Consider the following 7,711-nt stretch of genomic DNA (forward strand, 5'->3'; position numbering starts at 1 on the left):
TGGTCAAGGTGTTGTGGCGAAACCAATTTGTTGAGGGTACAACTTGGGAAGCTGAGGCGGATAGGCGATCCAAGTACCCGCACCTATTTTCCGTGAACTCCGATCAAGCCGAAGGTACCGTTCTTTCCTAAATCATGCACTTTTGATAAAAGTTGCAACAGTTCAGCTGTCATTTATTATGTGTTCAGCTGTAGTTTCTTGAATTTATGCATTCTATGTTGCATTTGGAGTGAGAAACGATGTGGTGATGAGTCTAAAGAATGGTTTCAGCTGTATTCTCTATTCCCTATCCAATCTTGGCATGTCTAGCATCATTCAAGGACGAATGTTTCTAAGAGGGGGATGATGTAATACCCCGAGAAATTTTTCATTGAAATTTTGTGCATAAACGTGTTGGGTTCTATCTTATAGAATGAATTATAAATTTTTCGTATGGAATGTCTTAGATTATGACCCACCATTCCATAGATTATCGAATAATCTTTCCAACGATATGTGGATAATCCAAAACGGACACCCAAGCGACGAGTTATGAACATTCTGATCGAACCGTGAATAGTAGTGAACAGTAAAACGTCCAGGAAAAAGTACTGAAGCCTGGCATATTTTTTCTCCAACTTTAAATAATCATATATCCTTGTATATAATGATTTGGGTGATCTACTATATATCAATGGAAAGCTCTGCGAGTCCTCTTTCCAATGAAATTAGTTTCATCCAATTTGTCTATCGGAGCAAATAGTTATGATCGATCTACTTCAGCCTATCAAAAGCAAATTTTTGGGTCAACTTCAGATGATCATAACTCCTTGTACACAATGATCTGGGTGAGATACTATATATCAATGGAAAGATATGAGAGTCCTCTTTCTAATGAAATTGGTTTCATCCAATTTGGATATCAGAGTAAAACGTTATCGTTGATCTACTTCAGACTATCAAAATAGTCCACCAAATGATAGATTCGAGAATTATTTGATTTTTAGGGGTGTTTTGGTCATTCTCCCTCACCCAAAATCCGTCCAAAGCCTATTAGAAGCATTATTTGTTATATTTCATCAAATTCCCTCAAAAATAAAACTCTAAGCTCCTGCATCCAACTTTAAGAACCTCCAAAGTTTACCATTAATTCTGCAAATTTATTCAAGATCCCAAGTTCCTAGTTCAAGAACTCCAAGAACCATCATTCAAAGGCACTATTAACATCTCAAAATGGAGTATCGATATAAAGTTCATCATTCAAGGTATGTGGGGTTTTTCAACAAGAACTCTCTTTCGTTCTTGTGCCCAAAAGTAATTTTGTTTACAAAGACAAGATTTTTATTTGATTTTTACGAATTTGAAGCATGAACCCATATCTTATAATGATTATTATGAAATGTTGATGTTAATGATTTTAAAAGATGAATTTACATATGTGGAGATATAAAACATGAATCTTGAATGATATTTATCATGATTTTGATATTTGGGTTGTGAATCCCCATTGGAAATTGTGTTTTTTTGAGAAAGTGTGCGTTATAAGAACGTTGATGTTGAATATTTGAGATATTTTGAATGATTTGACCTTTTGGTCTTAATGGAATTGTTTTGAACTCGAGTGTGAAAGAAATCCACAACGTTGTTGATTTTGATAGATGGGAAGCATGATGGCTCCCGATGTATATTTATATATTATTGAAATTATTTTGTTGTGGATTGTCTTTGAAATGATCTGAGATAAGTCCGGGAGAAATCTTTAGCACCGAGTAGGAGGTATAAAGTGACCTTACTTCCCTAGAACTACGTGCCCCCGTAGGAGTGAGCCTGAGGCTGATTTATATAGTGATCACTAGTTTGTATGGATTTAATATCGATAGTCCTACTCCGATGGCAAGGATAGGACGGCTCTCCCCAACGTGGATTGTACGTTGGAATCCATGTAGCTTACATGGTTTATGTCGGTTATAGGATCTCGCAGTGTGTGTGTGTTTCCTTGTGTCTATGGTGAATGGTGAAGTGATTTGAAAGTGGAATTGTGAAAGTTATTCTTTCGAAAGATTTAAATGATATTTACATTATGAGAATTGATATTCTTGATGAACTGAAAGTGATTGACAAATTATATGATGACTCACATGTGTTATTGTAGTTATTTTATCCTCTCATGATTATGATGATTTTCTTTGGGCTATGTGAGTCTTTCATACATCCTGCATATTTCTTATAAATATTTATGATGATGATGTTTAGACAACTGCATACACCTCTATATACTCGGTTCCTTTCCATGGTACTGGCCTACATCTTTGGATGTAGGCTGCATTTTCTCAAAATGTAGGTTCAGGTGCTCAGCTCCAGGTTCGATAGTGATTCTTTGGACATGTTGTTCTACATCCTCTATTGTGGTGAGTCCTCATCTTCCGAGGATGTGATGTCTGATGTTGGTTTCACGAAATTGTTTACATTTGATAACTAAGTATGAGTCAGTTGGGGCATGTCTCAATGTCTCGCTTGTTTTATTGAATTTCTTAGAGGCTTGTCAGACTAGTATAGATGTTGGGAGTTGACTAATACGTCATATTTTGTTATCTTTTTGAAATTCTTTTATTCTTGGATGATGATTACTCTGTTGATATTTGAGGGTTATTTATGGAAACCCTGTTGATTTGTGTTGAACTGAATGAAAATGGCTCAAAGGGTTAGCCTGGGGCTACTCGTAGCCTCAAGCACCGTGTGATGCTTTGGGACCCATTTTTTGGGGCATTACAGAGGACTAATTACTCTTCTGAGGATTATGCCAAGTTGTTCATTGAGGAGATCATGGAGTTGTAAGGTACTCTAGTCTCCATCATATCTGATCGGGTTACCCAGTTCTCATCTCATTTTTAGAAGTCGTTCCAGCGAGGTTTGAGGACTAAGGTAACCCTTAGTACCATTTTCCACTCACAAATGGATGGTCATGTAGAAAAGACAATTTAAACTCTGGGAGATATGCTTTGGGCTTGTGTATTTAATTTGGGTGGTAGTTGGGTTGACCATTTTCCTCTAATAGAATTTCCATACAATAATAGTTATCACTCTAGTATCGGTATGGCCCCATTCGAGGCCCTATGTGATAGGAGGTGTAGTTACCCTATTGGGTGGTTTGAGGTTGGTGAAAATAAGTTATTTGGCCCTAATTTGGTTTACCAAGCCATGGAGAAGGTGAAGGTGATTTGAGATAAACTTAAAACTGCCCAAAGTCACCAAAAGTCCTACGCGGATACGAGGCAAAGGGAGTGGGAGTTTAGTGTTGGTGATTGGGTATTTTTGAAGGTATCTCCCATGAAGAGAGTGATGCAGTTTGGTAAGAAGGGGAAGATCATTCCCCATTATATTAGCCCGTACTTGGTTTTGAAAAGGGCTGGTAACGTTGCATATGAATAGGAGTTGCTTTCTAGTTTGAGCTCTATTCATCCAGTGTTTCGCGTTTCAATGTTGAGAAAGTACATGGGTGACTCTTCAATGATTGTTCATTTAGAAAAGGTGGGCATTTTGGATTCTTTGTCTAATGAGGAAGTCCCGATTAAGATTTTGGATAGGTAAGTTCATCGGTTATCAAACAAAGATGTGGCATCCGTAAAAGTTCTTTGGAGGATCTGGAAGGTTGAGAAAGCTACTTGGGATGTCGAGGAGGACATAAAGTCCAAGTATCCATTCTTTTTCCCCATTCCAGATAATCATGCTTGAGGTATGCGTATTCCTTAACATCTTTGTTTTCTGTCTTTTCTAAAGGTAAGTGTATTGTGTTTTGAGTCAAATCGTACTAATAAATTCCTTATCCTTTTATTCGAGGACGAATGATCCTAAAGGGGCGAGTATGTAATACCTCAGGTTTTTGGTCCTTGAAAATTTCTGAAATTTTATCCTCATTGTACTGACAACGACTCCCCTGATGAGTCATAGGGAATCTTGATGAGTCATTGGATCAAATCATAACCAAATCAGTAAGTGTGTGGCTAAGTTCTTCTCTGAGTACGAGTGGCTTACTATGAGTCATATGGACTCGTTACGAGTCATGGGGTGCAAATCGTAGGGTGTCCAGTGTTTACCCCAATTAGGTTCTTTGTTGACTACGGCTGGACCCTATGAGTCGTAGGGTCCCATTACGAGTCATATTAGTTGATTCGTAGGGTCCACAAATTGTGAGTGCCTTGGAGAATATCTTGGCTACAACTTGTGGTGACGGAGTCATTATGAGTCTATACGAGTCGTATAGTGACCCGTAGTAACTAACGACTCAATTTTAATTTTTAATTTGAGGGCATTTTACACAACTTCCTTCTTACCCAATTAAAACGCCATGTTCATAAAGCACTTAAGAGGGGTTATTTCTTATTCATAATGTAATCAAACACTTCTAAAGCTCTCTTAAGTCTTGCAAGCAACCATACTTAGGGTTTCCAAGAAGTAGATCATCCAAAGGCTCAAGAGTTGAATTCTTTCTGTGTAACTTGGTATTTCAGGCATGTTACTCTTTCCCAAACTGTTAATTCACCAAAAGCATAAGTTTTAACGAGTTGTTCATATGGTATTAATGTTTGTTTGAAACAAGGGTTGAGGGTTTTTAATGCTTGTTGATTGAACGATAGTTTCTACGGCTTACCTATGATTATTCATGCTTTAATTATGGTTTTGAACTTGTGGGTGCATAGGTATGGTGAAATAACTAGGGGATTGTGATTTCTCAAACTTGTAACTTTTGAAGTAGTTATGACCCCAACCCCATATTATGGAATTGGTTTTGAATATGAAAAATATTCACGTTGAACTACTCTTGAACTATTGCATAATGTAAATGGTTAATGAGGCATAATCATTTTGAATTGAACCTTATGGGGTTGTATAATTCCCCAATCAAATGAATAATTGAACCAAAGGGGTTATGAATTCCCTCAAGTGATGGTAATTGGCTTGACATGTTGATGTTACCTTACAAGTGTAGTTGGTATAGCGATACCAATAATGTATTCCTAAACGTATATCATGGTTCAATAAATGTTAATTTATGTGCTAATTGTTTTAATTGGGCTTTAATGAGGATTATATAGCTGAGTCATGAAAGTGGAGGTCCTGAAGGACTAGTACTGGAAACTGCGGTTGCTGATGCGGCGGTCTATATGATTGGGTGGTTCGAGTCCCCTTTATTAATATCATTTGATTGGGAGGTTCGAATCCCCCATATTGTATTATATGATTTGGTGCTTCATCACCTTGATATGTCGGGAGATTTGAGTCCCCCATAGTGCAAATGTATACTCTTTGGTTCATGCGGCTACACACACTTGGGCCTTACCAGTTGGCAAAGAGCTGGGCCCACATAGCCCGTGGGTGCCTTTTTATGTTACGACGGTTGAACTACACAATCCAGACTAAGGTTTTAAAGATCATATTAAGTCTGGTTCCCTAAGTTTCATGCTAGTGTTCACACCACTAACTATCTACGGATGTTGTATCCCCATGCAATGTAAGGTTTAAAGATAAGTCTACTTTTCCTGCATAGAGTTAGGTAGATCGACTCGGTTCATCGGTTCTTTGTGGTAAAGTGGTGAGTTTCCATTCTCCGAAAGGCTTAGGCATTTCATCTATTTCTATTCTTAGAATCGAGTTGATAGTTTTCATTATCATCATCATTATCATTGTCATTTTCATCTATCAGAATCGAGGACATATCCCGAACAAGACTGGTTTTTGGGTCTTGGTTGAAGGCTTCTTTGGATTACTGTGGACTTGGGTGATGTTGATAGGTCATTTGGCCAGTTACGGGTCGTCGATTATAGACATATTTTGAATTTCTTTAAGCTTGTTGCATGCTATATTGTTACATATTTGGAACTCATCCGATATTGGGATATTGTGTTTGGTTTGGTTAGGTATAGGGCGTAATCTCGTGTCCACGTGAGACTTGAGATACCCGTCACGGCCAGGCCCTGGTTCGGATTGTGACAATAGAGGTACAAAACCTTTAATTCAAGAAAGAGGTTAGAAAAATATGGAAGAGAATCATATTTTTCTTTCAGAAAAAGTAAAAACAATTATGGCGATACTTTTACTTTTCTTCCAAGAAATCAAAACTCAAATTTGTCAAGAAAATCAAGGAAAAAAAACTAACAAATCTCTCCTTTTTTATTTGATTTTCTTAACAAAACTAATCCATCTTGTTTACATGATTGATTGTTGTTCTTCACATAATCTTCAGACTACTACTTGACATGCTTAAAAGTGAATCTCTTTTGGGTTAAAAGTATTGGAGTCCGTTTGGTTTAAAAATGATCTCTTTGTAGGGTTAAAAGTGAGTTTTATTTTTTAAAATGTAACAACGGGATTGTTTGAACATGTAATTGACAACTGTCTCCACATGTATATTTTGGGACTTTTATTTGACAAAAAACCTTCATTATCATCAGATTGGGTGAAACATTAATCTTAACTCGTCCTTAATGTGAATCACCGGCTTTGATACCACTTTTTGGATTCAAAATTATCATGGAGTCATGTGGAAGTTTATAGCTGCAAACAATAGAGACGATAATTTAGACGAAAAGAAGAACATACTAAATAGACGTTATTAACATGATTTGGTCAAACGACCTACATATTAAAAACTATTATTGAAAAAAACATAAAATATAATGGGACAAATATTCAAGAGAATTATATTTTCTTTTTTTCTTTTAGGAAAAGTTAAAACAATTGTAATATTACTTTTATTTTCCTTTAAAAAAAGTAGAACTCAAATTTGATACGAAAATCAAGACAAAAATCCAAACATTAATACCATTTCCTACCGAAACTGGCTGGAAAACACATAAGTACCTAGTTCTTTCACATTTAGTTCAATAAACATGTAAACCCAATAACTATTAAACTTTTAAGCATATTTGGAGTACACAATCACATAGGCCCTCAATTTGTTTGTTAATCATCAAAACACTTTCATAATCATCAAAATGAAGTTTTTATAAGTAAAGTACGAAAAATATCAAAGTGATTAGTTAATACCTAATACTTAAATGATTGGGAGTACTGTCCATAACTACTAATGATTTTATTTTAGCTTGGTCACGCCCTTTAGAAAATACGCATTGTAAGAAACAAACACTACTTTTTAGTAACTTGTCCTTAATAAGTATCTTGAAAAGAATTGACTCTTTAGTAGTTTTTTGATTTTATAAAACTTTAACTTATTAAAAGAAGGGTAAAATTGAAAAAAAATCAATATAATCTTGTTTTTCACATATGTAGGAACACAATAAAAAGACTAAACAACCACTTTAGGAACAGAAGGAGTATTTCAAAAACGTACATCAATGTCTTTTTCATTCTTTATTAGATAGATCAGATTATTTAACACCTAGTGTACTTACTTCTATATCTGTATATACTAGCTACTTTCTTATGGTAATTATTATTTTTATAAATTGATTAAACCATTTGTTATGCGTTGCAGATGGCTCCACATAGCTGTTGTTGAATGTTGATGGGGTTTGAATCCTTCATCTAGGGCATATTGGCTTGCTTCAATAATTTGTCCGAGTCATGGCTTGTATTATTTTTTATACTAGTTAAACCGCACGTGCTTTGTACGTGTAACTTTTGATTATTTAAAATTAGATAATTTTATCTATTGTAAAGATTTTTAATGAAGTGCAAAAAGTTTAAATCAATTTTCAAAGATCTTTCACACTTT

The sequence above is a fragment of the Capsicum annuum genome, chromosome 1 (assembly GCF_002878395.1).
Source record: "Capsicum annuum cultivar UCD-10X-F1 chromosome 1, UCD10Xv1.1, whole genome shotgun sequence".
In the NCBI taxonomy this organism is placed as follows: Eukaryota; Viridiplantae; Streptophyta; class Magnoliopsida; order Solanales; family Solanaceae; genus Capsicum; species Capsicum annuum.